This window comes from Pinus tabuliformis, chromosome 1_2 (assembly GCF_031772625.1).
Source record: "Pinus tabuliformis cultivar Carrire ecotype Pingquan chromosome 1_2, CPIR1, whole genome shotgun sequence".
Taxonomy (NCBI): Eukaryota; Viridiplantae; Streptophyta; class Pinopsida; order Pinales; family Pinaceae; genus Pinus; species Pinus tabuliformis.
In genome coordinates this window covers 1,358,861,407-1,358,880,351 of record NC_142298.1, presented here as the reverse complement: position 1 = coordinate 1,358,880,351, position 18,945 = coordinate 1,358,861,407, and positions in this window count along the sequence as shown.

The window sequence follows — 18,945 nt, the reverse complement described above, 5'->3', positions numbered from 1 at the left end:
CAATGTGGGTGAAAACCACCTACTGTAATATGTCTCTATCTTCTTTCAATTAGAAATTTCCTTTTACAATGATTCTGTGCTGGTGCAGTCTTATACCAGCATTCAGGCTTCAACATGCAGAAGGCTACAACCTTCTCTCGTTCTCCAGACTCTTCTGTAAGGGAGCTACAACCCCCTTAGCTCTTGTACTATCTGAGGTACTAGTACGTAGGTGTTGACCTACAGAAGACTTCTCTTTTCTTCCAAGGACCACATTTCATAAATTTTCAAACTGGATCCATGAATATCAATCAAACATCAAATAGATCCATAATCAACCAACTTCCTTGTACAAATACTGAAACAATAACTTCTCAGAACACAGTACCAGTAACCAGACACCAATTCAGAACCCAGATCACAGCAGAAATAGACAAAGGCAGCTAAAACATATTTCAAAGAAAAAGTCTGCAACTTCACCAATAGAAACCTGTGCACGTCCGCAGTATTCCCTTCTTTACCCTGCGGGTATCCGCACCTTCTCTGTGTCTATCCTGCGGTATCCGCACCTGCGCTGTGCCGGAGCTGCGGGTATTCGCACCTGCACTGTGTCGATCCTGCGGTATCCGCACCTGCACTGTGCCAGAGCTGCGGGTATCCGCACCTGCTCTGTGCCGGAGCTGCGGGTATCCGCACCTGAGCTGTTTCGAGCCTGCAGGTATAGAGATTTATCAGACTTCAATTACACCCTGATTATCGGATTTACAGATCTGATCACACGCCAAAGAGATCTTGACCCCTCAGTAGATTCGCCTTGTAATGCTCAGGTTTCTCCTTGATTTAGATCCAGCTCACCAACCGATCACCAATATTTCAGATCTTGTTCATCTCAAGATATTCAACACATTAGTTGCCCAGCCAAATTGTTGTGGGGAAAAATGCCTATGCAGGACGATCCTATCCACCTAAGGTGTGACAGTGCCTTAGCAACAAACAGAGACAGCTATTCTGGTTTCTTCCTTTATGAAATGTGAAAGAAGAGAGATCAATAGACTTACCAGTGTCTTCCGTTTGTCCCTCGATCCGGTCTCTCTTCTCTTTGGGAGTTCACAGCTACTTGCCTTCTCACTCACCCAGCTTCAATGGGTTCCTGCAAGATCACAAGAGAACAGCTACTTGCGACAAGAGAACAGCTACTTGCGACAAGAGAAGAACACTACACAAAGACAGATATTCACATTCATAACTAGTTTAGGATTAGAAATAAACTAAACATACTAATGCATTCATACATCAAAAATACATCAGCATATAGGAGAAACCAAGATAGCTTTATTGATGAATAACAAGGTTCAGGAAGAGATACAACCCAGAGAGCTCCAATCCAGCATCTCCTTCCCAGAAAATGGAATTCCTATCTTCACCCCCTTCAAAGCATTAAGCACCCTATGATTCCAATCTCAAACCAACAACAATTCTTTGCAATAACAAAATTCCAGCCTCTCGATCTCATGGAGGAGAGATCCATATATAGATGTTTGGAGAGAGGATGAGTCAGCTTGAGATCTGACTAGTGTCCTCTCCCTCTGTCAGTTCTTGAGTCCACTTGGAGGTTCTTGCTTCCACTTGGAGATTTGGAACCTCTTACTCATCACCAGTCGAATTCCCTGAGGCAAGTGTCATTTTGGAAGCTTCCTGGGTTTTGACACCTTGAGAAATGAGCCTGCCACATGTCCACTCTCGTTCAGCGCAGGTAGCCAGTGTTGGCTTTGACATTCAGCGCAAACAGCTAGTGTAGCCACTGAAATGATCCTGATTTGACTTGTTTTGAGCAGTTTTCAGGTGGAGAACTTCTGTGAATTGCTGTGGTTTGTTAGCCTTGTTCCTCTAGGGGTAGGAACAACATGTTTAGGGACTTTGGATCCCTTAGATTATGTACATTTCATGCTCAATGTTGTAAGGCACAAAAATGTCTATAACAGTTTCCCCCTAAAGTATGAGGTTGTTTATCAAGTGAAATGCTTTATCAGGGGGATCCAAAGTTCATCCAATGCTGAGAGGAGACCTGTAATAAGATACATTATTTTTCATACTGTTTTCATGATCTAGCTGAGGCGGGCATTCCCATGCTCAGCTTTATAAATTCATTTTTTTGTACATAGAACAGACAATCGTCTGATGGTAGACTGATAATTTTGATGAAATTATCATCCTTTGAGTAGGATGATTATCTGCTGCAATGATGTACATGTCAATGTCTTTATCTTTCCTGAATATATATCACAGCCCGGATGGATGAAACTAGATCCGGGGTCTTCAAACTCGTTCGATCTTCACTCTAAGTACAAGTCGATCCATGTGAGAAATGTTCTGAAGTCGAACATGGAAAGACATCGCTTGATTACCGGTCAATGATGTAAACCGTTAACAAGCGCGAGAGGAATCACCGATAATGATAATGACCCTCAAGGTACTACAGTACAATTCACGTGGTGTGAATAAAGGACTTGGCATCGAACACCACGCAAAATCTTTCGGTCGAAGGTCATTGATGTATACCTGTCGCCGGAAGTGAGAAACTTGCCATTGAGGCATGCAAGCTTCAAAGTACTGAAAGGGTTTTTCCTAGATCAACTTCTTGGATAATGAGCTGATGTCGACAAGAAGCGATCCGTCAAAGGAGGGCCTTAATGAATCCCACATCAGTGACGCGGAACGGAGCTAATGATTTTAATGGAGGTGAAAACGGTCTGTGACATATGATTCAGGGTGGCGGTCATGAAAGGATGAAGGATAATGTATGGTAGTGGATGGGACACGGTTGACTTTTCTGAACGACTTCTCTTGAACATATGGCGACACTGATGCGATGGATTGGTAGCATTACCCCACATATGGATGGTATGGCGAGACCATGGATGTGACCGGTGAATGAAACAACCCAACCCGATTGTGGTACGGAGGAAAAGTGTCATGTTCAAGAGCGACTTGCTACCATCAAAGTTTTCTTTAGTTTCTCCCAATTTTTCCCCAGTCATTGCTAACCAGTACCTCTTTATTTTTGTCAAGCTTGAGGAGGATAACATATGCTTGTTCTATAACCTGCCCTTCGGGCAAGCCCATCGCTATGTTTTAACGAGCCTAGCGATAGTGAAACTCGTTCTCGTCTAAAGACAAGTTTGTCGCTATTTAATGATTTTAACGAGTCTAACGACAAGGATAACTCGGTCCTTTTCATTTTTAGAGAGTCTGAAAAGGTACATAAAGTTAACTCCAAAAGTCCTTTTTCGTCATCTAATCCCTTAAGTCCAAAAAAGTATAAAACAATACAGAAGGGATGAGTTTTTGATAGTTTTAACGAGCCGAATAAAACAAGCGCTCGATCTTTTTGTGCAATAATCCCTCAGGTCCAAAAAGATTAAAATCTAGAGGAGGGATAGCTCTTCCTGTCCCTTTAACGAGCTGGAAGGCCAAGGACTCGGCAATATTTTCATATTTTACGAGTCAGTTGAAAAGAGCTTAAAGAAGACTCGTCTTTTGAGGAACGGGTGATAAACAGGGTTAGCAGCTGATTCCAGGTACAGGTTGGAGTTTTCCAATCACGGAAGTGTCACAAGGATGGCTAGGTGTAATCACTCTTCGCAGTTGTTCCTCAAAATGGGTAAACAATCATATGGAGGTGAACGATCGGCCAAATGAAAAGTGGAGGTGACGGTGCAAACACGACCAAGGCTTTAATGGCTGATGATATTACATTCACAGTGGTTATTTACCGGGATAGTTCATTTTTTTAACGAGCTTAAACACGGGTGGAAACATTTGCTCGATCTTATGTTTATTTTTTAACGAGCATGAACTATGTGCTAAAACTGCTCGGATCTTGCGTTTATTTTTTAACGAGCATGAACTTTGTGCTAAAACTACTCGATATTATATGGTCAAATTTTGATTTTTACCATGACTAGCTTTGCCCTTTTCAAAGATAGTACTGTATCCTCAATTGCTGCATCAAACTAGTTAGAAATGAATAACATTTGCATGAAAATGAGATTAGAACCCTAATATTTCGCTTTGAACTATGTAAAAAGCAATTAAAAGGTGTTTTTACCTCTCATTTTACCATTTCATTTGAACTTGGTTTGTTGGAGCTTTGGAGGTGCCTCTTCCCCCTTGATTTTCACCAGCTGATTCCGGGAGATTCTGCGGACGATTTTCGGCGCCGTCTGGACCAGGTAGGAGCTAAACTCTAGCTCTTTCTTTTCATGGTTTCCTTTTTCCATTCTGTGCCTGTTTTCCTGTTCCCATGAGCCCCTGGGGTTTTGCTAGGGCGCTCTGCCATCAGTGCAGGCAGTCCATTCGAAACCTGCGTTGAATGTCAAGCTACATGAAGGCAGTTTGACCTTCAACGCAGGTGGGACACTAGCCAGTTGCGTTGATCATAGAAAAACAGTTCTATTGCACAGTTTTTGATGAAATTTTGCCAGTTTCTCATCAAATCCAGGATCTTACTCTTTCTCTTGTTTGTTTTGCAGGGACTTTTGAGCAAAATGACCCTCACATGGCGAGAACGAGAACATGAAGAATAGGACATGATTGCCCTTCATGACCCTGTCACGGTGAACACGCTACGGAACTGTGGCCTGCTGAAGTTCTTCCGTATCTCTAGTATGAGAGCACAGATCTCTTTACTGCAGTATATGCTTGATGCTTGGGATCCTATTAACCAAGTATTTCAGATCAGGAGCAAATCCATCCCTTTGACCGCGGTAGACATTTACTTCTTGATTGGTTTGTCGAGGCGGGGTGCCCCCATTTCTTTGTCAGGTTCGGCCCGGGGGAATGACTCCGTGAGAGATTATGTCCGCCAGTATTGCAGGGAGGGATCCCAGCCGAGTAGAGACGGCAAGGTTGTTATCCATGAGATTACTGACAGGTCTCTCAGGTCCATTCTGTATACTATTGGTAGGATGGCCGGTAGCGCATCTCTTCATGTTGCCAACAGATCTTACGTGCAGCACGCCTTGGAGTGTCTCCAACCGAAAGTATTCAACTGGTGTGATGCAGTACTTCTTCAGATGAAAAGTCAGTTGAACAAGGTAAAGGACGAGAAGCTGAAGAACTTTGGATTTGGTTCTATTCTGACTGCCTTTGCCTTGGAGAAAATACCACTGATGCAGCCTCAGTATATCGCACTCGACTTGCCTTCTCCTACCGAGCCACACATGTAGAGATGGGTTGATCACATGTCTAGGCATTCTGGTCAATCTCAGATTTCTTTCACTGATACCTTCTTTAGGTGGTTCGAGCGTCAGGAGATGGTCTATTCTGAGTATCCATATGTTGGTATGGATTTCCGAGGTGATCCGGACTTGGTACTGCCGGATGGCGAACAGTTGGGCGCTATTGGTAAAATCTTCGACCATATTACTGTTTACTGTTCTTATTTATAATGTCCTTGTGCTTTATTCTATCAAGACTTTAATCAAACTCATGTGTGCATGCAGATGTTGGTCCTGTTCGTCCAGCAGTTCGCCCAAGAGCGCCAGTTGCTGCCCCAGCAGGGGAGACTGCTGGGAGGGTTATCCTCCGCGACCTTGACGTGGCCGAGACCCTTACAGCTGTGCAGGAGCAGGCTGAGAGCCTTACTCTCGGCATTCCCGATGTGAGGATTGATGAGTTACCTTTACAGTTGCAGCGGCATACTACTGGTGTGCCTAGACGATGGACTCGTCTCTTGCGCATGATTGCACAGGCCGTGACGTGCTATCATGAGCATCACTAGGCTAGGGTGCCCCCTAGCATTTTTGAGTTTTTGGGTCATATGACCGATTTTTGTCTTGGTTACAGAACATTATGTATAAACGATAAACAGCTTATATATATATATATATATATATATATATATATATATATATATATATATATATTTTGACTTTCGTGGTTTATTCTGGTTGAGTTATATGATCTATATGTACAACATTGATGATGTGTCTCTTTTTATAAATGTCGCAAATTTCTATCTAACACATAGTTTGCTAATGAGTCGGTTAATGTGTTTAAGTTTCTGGAAATATGCTGGTATTGAATTAAATCAAACTGTCTTTCCAAAATCTTAACCCTTAGGAACATGCGATAAATAGTTGGATTGCGAACGGAATATATACCATTGAGTTGTAGTATTATGAGTTGTGAGTCTAGCCTGACAATTAGTCGGCGTATACCATGGGTGATGGCATCAGAGAGTAGTTCTATCAACGCGCTATACTCAGCGATGTTATTCGTTGATTGCCCAATACACACACCTCTGAAACTTACTAACTCGCCGCTTGGATCAAAAATGGCTCAGGCTGCGGAGGACAGGTTCCGCAAACTACGACTCGCTCCGTCGGCATATCCAACACAGGTCTCCAGAAGGTTTGACATCTGCAATAAATGTAAAAAGGTGGATCACTCGACCAAAACAAATACCTTAGCGAAAACAAAATACAACAAAAGCATACAGGTTACTATTTAAGCATAGTAACACTTGACGTACAACCCATTACGGGGTTGCGCCAGTGGAATTCCGTCATAATCCATTAACTCGTAGGCTCCTTTTGCTAACACTCGTTTAACAATATAGGGGCCCATCCATAAAGAATTAAATTTACCTGCTCCCAATTTATCGGATTCTTGGTCATAAAGCAAGACCAAGTCACCTTCTGAGAAGACACGAGGTTTGACATTTTTGTCAAACTGCGCTTTGACTCATTTCTTATGGGCTTCATTAGCCAAAGCGGCGTCACGACGGGTTTCATCCAATTGGATTAATTCCAAGAAACGGGCCTCTTCTTCCGAAGTTCCGGGGAGGAGATCAATTGCGAGTTTAAGCGACGAAATTTCACACTGGATTGGCAAGACTGCTTCCAGGCCATACACCAGTTGGAAAGGTGTGAACCCGGTTGCGTTCTTTACCGATGTTCGGTAAGCCCACAAGGCTGAGTACAGGATTAGGTGCCATCTTCTTTTGTGAACCCCGATCATCCTTTGCAACATACGCTTCAGGACCTTGTTGATTGCTTCAACTTGTCCGTTGGCTTGCGGATAATACGGGGTAGAGTTGTCGTGAGATAGCCCTAGCTTGGTAGCTAATTCAACCATCATGTGATTGCAAAAATGCGACCCATGATCTGTAACTATAGCCTGTGGTACGCCGAACCTGGCGACTACATGATTGAAAAAGAAAAGGGCAGCTGTTTCACCAGTGTTATGTAATGTAGGCATCGCCTCGGCCCATTTGGTAAAATAGTCAACAGCGACTATAATATACCCATGCCCCCCGGTCGAGGTGGGGTTACATGTCATGAAATCGATGCCCCATTTGGCGAAAGGCCCAACAGCAACTATTGGCTGCAAAGGTGCGGGTGGCCTTCTGGTTTTGCTATCAAAAATTTGACAAGCATGGCAACTTCTGACTGCGGTTATGCAATCTTTGAACATGGTTGGCCAGAAGTATCCTGCTCGTAAGATTTTCTGTGATGTAGCATATCCAGATTGATGCCCCCCACACGCGCCTGAATGACATTCATTCAGGGCTTTTTCGGCCTCTTCATGGGTGAGGCACCTCCTCAGAACTGTATCGATACCACGACGGTAAAGCGTATCACCGACGATCATGTAGTCTTTCGCTTGGTATCGTATACGTTTCTGTTCTGAGTGAGAGGTGTCAGGCCTGAATTTTTGGGTTTGGAGATAAATTATTATATCTCCATACCATTCATTGCTTGCAGATATCAGAAACAAACTTTTGTCCACGATTGACTCTTCCGATGTTTCATCGTTGGACGACGATGGGAGATCGCACAATAATTCTGCGAAAACTAAAGCTTTCTTTGATTTGGATTTTACAAATTCCAGATCAAACTCTTGAAGGATTGTTATCCATTTTGAATATTTGCCCCCCAGCAACTGTCGCGACAATATATAAGTCATGGGGTTGCAATCTGATAGAATGGTAGTTTTCCGAAAGAGGACATAATGTCGAAATCTTTGTATCGCTTGAACAGCAGCGAGTGCTAGCTTTTCAACATAAGAATATTTGCTTTCTGTATCATTCAAGATTTTACTTAAATAATATATAGGATGTTCAATTCCATCGACTTCTTGAACTAAAACCATCGCAATGGTCGTATCTGCTGCAGCCAGATACAGGTTAAAATCTCTTTGATAGTCCGGGGCATACATTAATGATGCTTTTACTAGAGAATCTTTCAGAGCATCAAAGGAAGCTTGCGCCACCTGATCCCAGACAAAAGGTACATCCTTTTTCAAAAGACGAGTATAACCTTTAGCAAGTTCTGCGTAATTTGGAATGAACCTCCTTAGAAAGTTTGCTTTCCCTTGGAGTTTCTGAATCTGAAGCAAATTTGAAGGTGGAGGCAAATTAATGATTGCCTGAACCTTACAAGGGTCGAGACGAATCCCATCCTTAGAGACTACAAAGCCAAGTAAATGACCAGAACCGACGCAAAACACACATTTGTGTGGATTGAGTCTTATCTTGTAGTGTCGGCAACGTAGAAATATCGCTCTTAAATGTTGCGGATGATCAGTCCGCTTTCACGAATGAGCTGGAAGGTCGTCGAGATAAGGTTGAACGATGTTCTTGATGTCATGGAAGGCATAATTCATTGCCCTCTGAAACGTCGCCCCTGCGTTCTTTAAATCAAAGGGTAATTTTCGATAAGCGAATGTGCCCCACGGACAGATGAATGCAGTCTTTGACTGGTCCTGTGGGCGGATATTTATTTGATTATACCTGGAAAATCCATCCATAAATGAAAAGATTTCACATCTGGCGCATTCATCAATTATCTGGTCGATGAAGGGTGTAGGGTAGTTGTCCTTCGGACAAGCTTGGTTTACATCCCTATAATCGACACACACTCTAATTGTCCCTTGTTTCTTCATAACAGGGACAATATTCGATACCCAATCGGTTAGAGGAACCGGGTAGATGAAACCAGCATGGAGGAGCTTTTCAACTTCTGCTTTAATGGCAGCGGCTTTCTTGGGGTGCACCTGCCGAAGCCGTTGTCTTACTGGTTTGACATCAGGATACATCTTAATTTCATGTTCAACGATACTCGAGTCAATGCCTGGCATTTCATCATATGACCAAGCAAAGACATCTTTGAACTCGCGAAAAAGAGCGTTATATATTTCCAGTTCTGAAGGAGAACAACCTTTGCCGACATAAATATTCTCTACAACATTTGTTTTAGTCGAGATATTTATGGCTATAGTCTCTTCAATATTGGATAAGTTTCGTTCGGAATCCACCGTGTTTACAGTATTTGATAGGAATTCAAAAACTGAAGGGTGATAAAGGTCATGTTGAGTATCTTCTTCATATTCTGGAAGAAGGGAACGATGGTGGCAATCATTCCATGGTGCCCCCTCAATCAACATTGATTGTAGGATTCCTTCGTCAGTCCCATGTACTTTCGACCAAGGATCTAACAGGGTACCATATTTGTTACGCAGTAATTTGTCACTGTCTCCCTACTGTGTCATGAAATCAAATGCACCATGCTCATGCTCTCTAAACTGGCCAAATGACCCACTTTGCCAAAGTTTTTGCTATCAGCGCGACTTTTGGCCAAATAACCGCGCTGATGGGCGCTCCATAATAGACCGAATGCGCTGTCAGCGAGGAAGCACATGTGTTTTCCGCGTTGATCAAATTTCATGAGCCAGCGCATTTGTTATTCATATCTGATCGCGCTGACATGACCTTCTTTGTTATTCAGCTGCGATGTCAGTGCTCTAGTGCAATTATGGACCCGCGCTGATCCAGTTTGGGCGAGTTTGTTCTAACAGTCGGCCTTCCAGATGACTCTAGACCTGGTTGTTGGCCTTGTAAATGTCGCCCTCCTTTCTATGGCATGTCTGTTCGTCATTTGAGCCACCTTCCTTGGAGATAAGCTCATCCTCCCACCATTCATGGAGACTCCTTCTCCTATTTAAACCTCCACCATTGCCATGAGCAGCTAGTTTGTAGTTCGGGGTTTGAGTTTGGATAGTGTGGAATTCATAGTGCTTGGATTGCTACTGCTAGTAGGTAGTTGGTGTGACAAGTGTGGTTTTTCTATAGGAAGCTTAAGGAAGGTTGTGAGTATTGCTTGTGTGAGAGAGAGCTTTTGTGTTGGGAGAATCTACCTCCAAGGGTGAATGCTTAAGAGACTTGCTGGCTGGACCCTCTAGAGAAGGACTCAGCGTCAGAACTTTGGTTGTACGTTTCTCTGTTATTGATTTAATAATAGATGACTACTGTTATGGTTCCATTCTCATTTGTCTTTATAATGGTTAATGTGAATTACATCCTTTCTGACTGATGTATAATTGCTTTTATTAGATTTCACGCTTGTGTTTGTCTTTCTCTTCGTGTGTGCAGGTATCTATTCACGGAGATCGTGGAGGATCGTGACCGGCCAGAGTGAAGGAGCGAGAGCGGCATCTCTTCATCAAACAATAGCGTTGGAATCCAAGTAGGTGTTCATTTCCTCTCTTTTAATTGCAATTAGGAACTTGCACAGTAGCATTGATTGATTGTTGCTAGACCCATTCTGGGCTAGTAGGGATCGCCTCTATCCGTAGAGGGGATTTACCTCTCCAACAAACAATATTCTCTAGACCTATCTACCCAAACGCTTGATGAGCATTGATTTGGGTTCGCCTCCCATGCTTGAAACATTGATTGCTACAATATTTCTATAGGGCTTGGGGGCAAAACCATTGCATGATCCATGTTGATATCGTCTTCTGAGATCTTTGTGGAAGATATCATGTTGCAGGCTCTCACCAATGCTACTTCCCCTATATAGATTGGAGGTGGAAGTGCGAAAGTTCCCATTAATGTGGGGTCTTTCAGTAGGCCTACTCCGATGTCTTGAAGAGAATGGTTGCTTCCATGGATCATGGGAATGCTTCCTGTAACTTGTGAACCATTAGGGAGGAAGTCTTGTTGGTCGACGATCGTAATCCCTCCTTGAAAAGGGAATGTGATCTTCCTAAAATAAGTCGACACTACAGCTGCCATGGCATATATCCACGGTCTTCCCAGTAGGATGTTGTAGTCCAGATTCCCATCGATGACTTCGACATCTATTTCTATTGTTTTTCCACCCAGTTCAACTTTCAAGTTATTAAGGATACCGCACGGGGTATATGTCCTTCCGTCGAATGCTTTTAATGTCGTCGAAGATCGCGACAAGGTTGGAGACCCTAAAGTTTTCCAGCAACTCATCGACATAATACATGTAGATGCCCCCTCATCAATAATTGTTCGGTGAACAGTTTTGTTGAGGGCTTTCACTTGAATAAGGAAAGCTAGCTGAGCTGGTAATTGAGGATCGTATCGTTTGTGGTCGAAGGATACAAGATTGGAATCCTTAGGATCAACCCCACCAATAGCCGATAACAAAGCCTGCCTTTGGGATGGGAAATTTTGTAATACTTCAAGAGTCGACATAGCAGATGGCGATTGGGCCAAATCTTCCACTATGTTATAATGTTGCGCCGCTCTGGCGCGAGGATTAAATGTCGACTTGTGTACTACTCCCTTTGGCGGTTTTATTGTTAATTCAGGAATGATGGGCGGTACAACTTCTGTCGAAGTTGTTGTCAAACTACTTGGTTGATCTTTACCTTTGTCGTTCAACAGCTGCGGATTCTCGTAATCTTTGTTCCTTGTCGAAATCAAAGCATCATTTTGCTGTTTTGAAACCGACAACATGAGCACTTGCGACGGGGAAGCATTTCCACTATCAACCAGATTTTGACCTGGATTGGGAAATGGATCAGTTAACACAGCTGAGGTTTGTGAACTTTTGAAGAACCTTTTCAGCTCAGCTTTGTATGGACAATCCTTTGTCCAGTGATCCTCATCGCATATCTGACATGGATATTTCCTATTTCCAGGAGGGTTTGAAGAAGTTTTTCCAGGAGATGACTCACCCTGTTTCTTCTTCTTCCCTTTGTTTTGCTTCTTCTTTCTCCCTGGTTGTTTGGTTTCTTTGCCTTTATCTGCTGATACGGCAGGTACTTCCGAAGCAAGAATTTCGTCTTTTGCATTTTGATCCGAATTCTTACGGGCTTTCTTAGACGAAGCCTTTGTCGATTTCGCGTTTTCCGTGCCAATCACACCATCGCCGGCATGAGAGTCACTATTCGATTTAGGAGGAGGAGGAATTGAGAATTCCGGTCTAGGGGCGTCAGGTATTTTATCGTAGAGCGTGCCAGACTGAGTATAAACTAAGTCTAGATATTTTGCACGAGCAATGACTTGCTCCTCTGTTACGACTCCCCCCTTTGCCACATCTTCTATTATCGCAGGAAGTAACGACTTTATAAACCATTCAGCTAACAGCTGATCGGGAACGTATGTTTTCACCATCCTACGACGACGACGACACTCATGTATATGATCGGATATATGAGTGGCCGTCGTCTGCTTGAAGTTGGTTAAGATTTCAGTTCCCGTTTCATACCGTATCGGTAATTGAAAATGGGTTAAGAAAGTCGTGGCTAGGGAGCTGAAATTGTCGAACGAGGCTCTAGGTAATTCAATATACCATTTTTCCGCTGGACCCGTTAACATCCTCTGGAAAAGGCGAAGCCTTATCGAATCATCATTTAGGGTGTTTGATGAACACCACAGATGAAAAGTCATCACGTGATTCGATGGGTCTTCACCTAGATTTCCATTGAATTTAGGAATGTTAGATGGAAGTTTGTGAGCAATCGCTGGCCACCAAGGGGCGTAAGCAATCGGATCGTTGGTTAACCGGTGTAAATCGGGTAACTCTAAAGTTGCCACGAATGGTAACTGCTGATTCAGGTTAGGTGAAGCATACCCAGGGTACGATGGAATCGCCTGAGCAGTGGGCCTTTGCATACCAGCATAATGTAATTGATGTTGGTATGATTGATACGGTTGGTGGACTTGACCACTGTAAAGCGGTTGGTTTTGATCGTTTTGAATATACGGTTGTCCACTGTTCGCAAAGATCTGCTGCTCAGAACCTTGGTACACTTGCTGGAATTGTGGTTGTTGGTATTGCACCAACCACGGTTGTGAAGCCATGTTCTGTTGTGCTATACTAACCGTTGGACCAAGGTGTGGGGTAATTGTACCCGTTTGGACCTGTGTCACCCCACCAGTTGGCGATTGTGGTTGTGTTACAGGGTCAAGGGGCTGTTTCATTACAACCTGAGAAATCTGAGGTTGACATACAACAGGCAACATTTGAACTTGCGACACTGTCACAATAGCCGGTGTGGTCGGGATGTTCGACATAGGTACACACTGTTGCATAGAATATAAAACCCTTGGTTGTTGAGGTAGCATAGGTACCCAACCACTTGATGTAATTCTAGTATAACCTGAATACTGTTGTGAACTCCCGTATGGATACCCTCCCGGAGGGGGTAATGAAAGGGGATACTGCCCCCCATACGGTAGCAATCCGGAACTCAAGGGGATTATTTGTCCTTGGGGACTGGATTGCCCAAATTGACCTCCAAATGGATCAATCTGGCGAGTCTCAACATAAGAGTTTCCGGATATTATTCCGGATGAACAAACTGGAACGGACCACACTGTCGAAATAGTCCCTTGGTGGACTCCTTCTAGCGGTTGTGAGCTAGTTGGGACAGATGGTATGCCGGCAAACATCATCAGAGTGACGGCAGGGGCTTCTGCTGTCGCTGTGTCATTCGACACAGTCCTGGATGTTGACAGTTGTTCAGACATTTTTAGTCTATCTAATAGATTGCCTAGCAATTCTACAGGAACTTCCACTTGTGGTAGACTAACTTCTGATGAAGGAAACAGAGTGACCCTGACTCCAAAATGGGTTGGAGTACTTGCTTGCGGATCCTCTACAATTTCCTCTATCGTAATCAAACCAGGTGGAAGAGGAAGACCGTCAGGTCCGTAAAATATTTCTGGTGCCAAAGAAGGGGTTGAATCGACAGCGATAGTTGTTTGAGGAGCAAGACTCTCCGAACCGGTCACAGATGGAAATGGTTCAGTAATGCAAGTATTTGCCCCTAGACTGGGATCAGTGTTACTGTCCCTCTGTGGCTATTGAACTTCTTCTATAGAGGCAGGGTTTCCAGAAATGTTTGGAGTAACCGGAATCTCAGATGTCGTTGGAACACTTGTTCTAACTTTGATAGGAGAGGTTAAACGAGTTTGCTTTGTCCGTACTGTTTTCGATTCCAGAGACAAAGACGGTTGACTCGTAAGCCTCTGCGAACGACGGGGTTTCAATTGAATTTCTTCCACGATTGCGGATTACTCGATCAACCAAAATACAAAAGGGGAAAGTGTGTTTCCGAATTAAATGAATTTTTTAGACGCTTTTAGACACAACTTGCTTTTTCACTTTTAAAGAGTCGAGAAAAAGCTAAAGATGACTCTAGTCTCCTTCGATGTTTTAACGAGCCCGAAGTGACAAATCCTTGGATGGACTTTTTCCGTTATAGAGTCTGAAAAAGGCCAAAAGGAACTGCTCTGGAGTTCTAGGCAGAGGGTGTGCCAAACTTTTCGCAAAACCGCAGAATACTTTTTAGGGTACGGGCGGTCGATCTTCCTGAATGCTGTGTTCAGTGCATTGCGATCAGTAGGGCGGCCGACACGGCTTCCTAAGGATAAAGGTTTTATGCCTATAGGGGTCTCCCAATATATACGCGATGGTATGTGGGAGCACAATCTGTACTGGCGCTATCGTCCCTCAGGAGGAATCACTCACCATCCACGAGATCAACAGTCACCAGGCTTAACGACACCGGAACATGTCTCTAGCCTAGACCTCTATGTTGTGCGTTATGTTGCAAAGCGTTGTTAAGTTCATTCAATTTATTTTAGGTTGATCTTTTTAGAAGTTTGCCTTTCAAGGTTCACCACGAGATGTATGATACAATTCCTAAATGCAGTCTAAAGATGATAAGCAAGCTTTATATCTTTTTCAACTTTGAAAATCCTAGCTACTGGAATGTAAGCAGAGAAAAGGAGTTATCAGACTGGTACCTATGTTGGTTACAGGCTGCAAAAATTAGAGATCAAAACAAGGCAAAACAGAGCAGAGAACCCCAGCTGCACAAGGGCAAACTGGTTCAGCGCAACCTCAACACAGGGGTTTTGACATTCAGCGCAGGTAGCCTTCACGGGAACTGCGTTGAAATGTGAAATCCCTTCACTCGGTCTGTGCTGAAGGAGAAACTCTCGTTTCCCACAGGTTCTGGGTCACAGATTGCTATTTAATTCACTGTTTTAGGCCAAATAAAAGCAACAAGCAAGGTACAATCAAAGGGATGCTTTGAGGGGCTACTAAGATCTATCACAAAGGATCATCAAATCATTTGTGAGTCCATTGTTCAGATCATAGACAAGTCCAGTGATTGGATCAAGGTAGCAATTGTCTACTTTGCATCCGGGAAAAGCAGATGCAGTTCGATTGTTGCTGTCAAGTCTATGAAACAAACAATGATAGAAACACAAATAAAATGACTAAGCAAATCTCCCCAGTGGAGTCGCCAATTTGTTGTGGGGAAAAATGCCTATGCAGGACGATCCTATCCACCTAAGGTGTGACAGTGCCTTAGCAACAAACAGAGACAGCTATTCTGGTTTCTTCCTTTATGAAATGTGAAAGAAGAGAGATCAATAGACTTACCGGTGTCTTCTGTTTGTCCCTCGATCCGGTCTCTCTTCTCTTTGGGAGTTCACAGCTACTTGCCTTCTCACTCACCCAGCTTCAATGGGTTCCTACAAGATCACAAGAGAACAGCTACTTGCGACAAGAGAATAGCTACTTGCGACAAGAGAAGAACACTACACAAAGACAGATATTCACATTCATAACTAGTTTAGGATTAGAAATAAACTAAACATACTAATGCATTCATACATCAAAAATACATCAGCATATAGGAGAAACCAAGATAGCTTTATTGATGAATAACAAGGTTCAGGAAGAGATACAACCCAGAGAGCTCCAATCCAGCATCTCCTTCCCAGAAAATGGAATTCCTATCTTCACCCCCTTCAAAGCATTAAGCACCCTATGATTCCAATCTCAAACCAACAGCAATTCTTTGCAATAACAAAATTCCAGCCTCTCGATCTCATGGAGGAGAGATCCATATATAGATGTTTGGAGAGAGGATGAGTCAGCTTGAGATCTGACTAGTGTCCTCTCCCTCTGTCAGTTCTTGAGTCCACTTGGAGGTTCTTGCTTCCACTTGGAGATTTGGAACCTCTTACTCATCACCAGTCGAATTCCCTGAGGCAAGTGTCATTTTGGAAGCTTCCTGGGTTTTGACACCTTGAGAAATGAGCCTGCCACATGTCCACTCTCGTTCAGCGCAGGTAGCCAGTGTTCCATTTGACATTCAACGCAGGTAGCCAGTGTTGGCTTTGACATTCAGCGCAAACAGCTAGTGTAGCCACTGAAATGATCCTGATTTGACTTGTTTTGAGCAGTTTTTGGTGGAGAACTTCTGTGAATTGCTGTGGTTTGTTAGCCTTCTTCCTCTAGGGGTAGGAACAACATGTTTAGGGACTTTGGATCCCTTAGATTATGGACATTTCATGCTCAATGTTGTAAGGCACAAAAATGTCTATAACACAAATGATCTCCTTTCCTTTTTATAGTCTAGGCCTTACTCAAACCATGGTCTAAAACAATAAGGATCCAGAACTAGGGACCCAAAACCTGGGTTCAATACTTTAGATGCAAAACCACGGACCAAAACCATAGGATCAAAAAGTCAGACTAAATACCATGGACCACCCATAAAATTTCCCACATGCACGCGTTTCTCTGCATGAAAGTGTGTGAACTTTATGTCCGCACTTTTTGTTCGGAGAACCTACATATATGTCCGCACCTTTTGTTCGGCGCACCTACGGGTATCTCATTTTCTATCATTTTGAGAGCCTGAGCTGTGATCTGCTCTTTGAGTGAGTTTCCATCAAGGACAACATTGAAGTCATCGAGCCAAACCTATGCCAATCCTATGTCATAATGCCAATAGTGTCCCTATTCATCACATTAATGGCAACCCCTAGATCAATCAGGGCATGGGGGATTATAGTGCCATTGATGTGGACATCGACTATAGGACTCCTAGGGTCTAGATATTTTGGATAGATTACCTACCCCAACATTAGGTCAGACAGTTGTCTTATGACATTGATAGTTGAAGCATCTCTCTTGCGACTACCTGGGTGCCTGAAGCACTTCTCCTTGATCAACTTGTTGTATATGGGTACATCTTTTATGGCTTGGAGAAGTGGTATCTTTACACATAACTATTTTAGTTCTCCCATAAGTTCATTTTCTTCTAGGGTCGGTTGTGTGGTCCCAGTTAGTCTCTCAGGAAAGGGTGGAATGGCTTTTAGTTCACTTTCCGATTTTTCTTCCTCATCCTCCTTAGGAAGAGGTTGGCTATCTGGGAGAACCTTCCCAGATCGTAGGCTAATCTCCTGAATCTCCACAGCATAGGCCGGCCATGATGTTTCTCCAGTATATACTTTTTGGGCCTGTCTGTTATTGGGGTTTAGATTCAGTTGAGCAGGTATTTGGGGTTGTCTTGGAGGAGCAAGAGGTAATGGTTGTGGTTGAGCAGGTGGTGGAGGAAAAAGAGTGGAAGGAGAGTTGTATTGCGGCCTCCACCCCTGATGAGGTGCATTCCACTGAGGTTGTGGCTGAGCATAAGAGTGAAACGAATGAGCAACTAGAGGAGCTTGGTATTGAGGAGGATACAACCAAGGAGGGGGTGTGGACCAGGAAGGATGAGCAAGGGGGCCCCAAGAAGGCATGGAAGTTGCTTGATTGGGGTTGTAATAAGTCTGGGATGTCCCTTGCATTCCCTGCTGGTAAGGTTTGGGTCCATGAGGCCTCATTTGGTTCATGAAATAGAGTGGTTCAGTGGCTCCTTCGGTCCCATGATATGTAGCTTTAATTCCAGGAAAGGAAGGGCACTAATTTGTAGGATGTTCCTCTTCACAGACTAAACACACTTACATAGAGTGCAATGGACATTCGTTCCTAGGATGCTTTCTAGTGCACCTGGGACAAAATATGGCCAAAGCCCTCTCGGCTTCCTCTTGTTTCCTTTTGATATGAAATCTTCTAGCCAATTCTCAGGTTCGTTTATAAGGGATGCACTGGATGAGGATGTACTAGCTAAAGGTTGACTTCCCCTAACTCTCTTTCTAGCTGACCTGGAATGGTTTCTAAACACAGTCTTTATGTCTTCATATGGCAGTTGGTAGATGTCTCCCCCAGCCAAAAAATGGAGGGTATCTAGAAGGTCTTTAGGGACTCCTCTGAGCAGGTCCAACTTTAGAGATTCGGGGTCAAGTGTGCAACTAGCCCTTTTATAACTAAGTTGAAACCTCTCTTCATAGTCTTCTAAAGATTCATCACTTCCCATGGTCATTTGAAAGATTTCTTCCTTGGTATCCTTTGACCTACAGTAGTCCGGGTATTTGTTGTTAAAGGCTTGCTGCATCTGAGCCCAAGTTTTGATGTTGTTTCTAGGTAACCCCATGAACCAACGCAAGGCTGCATCCTTGAGCATAGAAGGAAACAGTTTCAACTTCTACTCGTCTTCTGCATAGTCATAGGTTCGACAAAGAACAGCAAATTCAAACAAGAAGGTATCAGGATCTTCGGTAGTCAATCCATGGAAGTGAGGTAAGGCTGAAGGGCTTATGTTTTTCATTTTTGTGTCCCCATTGGTCTCTCGGATAGGAAAGGCACCTTCTATTCTTTCCCCATTTCCTCTAACATTTCTGTTTTCAGCCATGGTCTCAGGAGGAATGGTTTCTTGCTCTTCTTCTGTTATAGGATCTTCGTATATCTCTAGAGGTTCACCTATAGGTTCTTCTGGATCACTGCCACCAAAGAA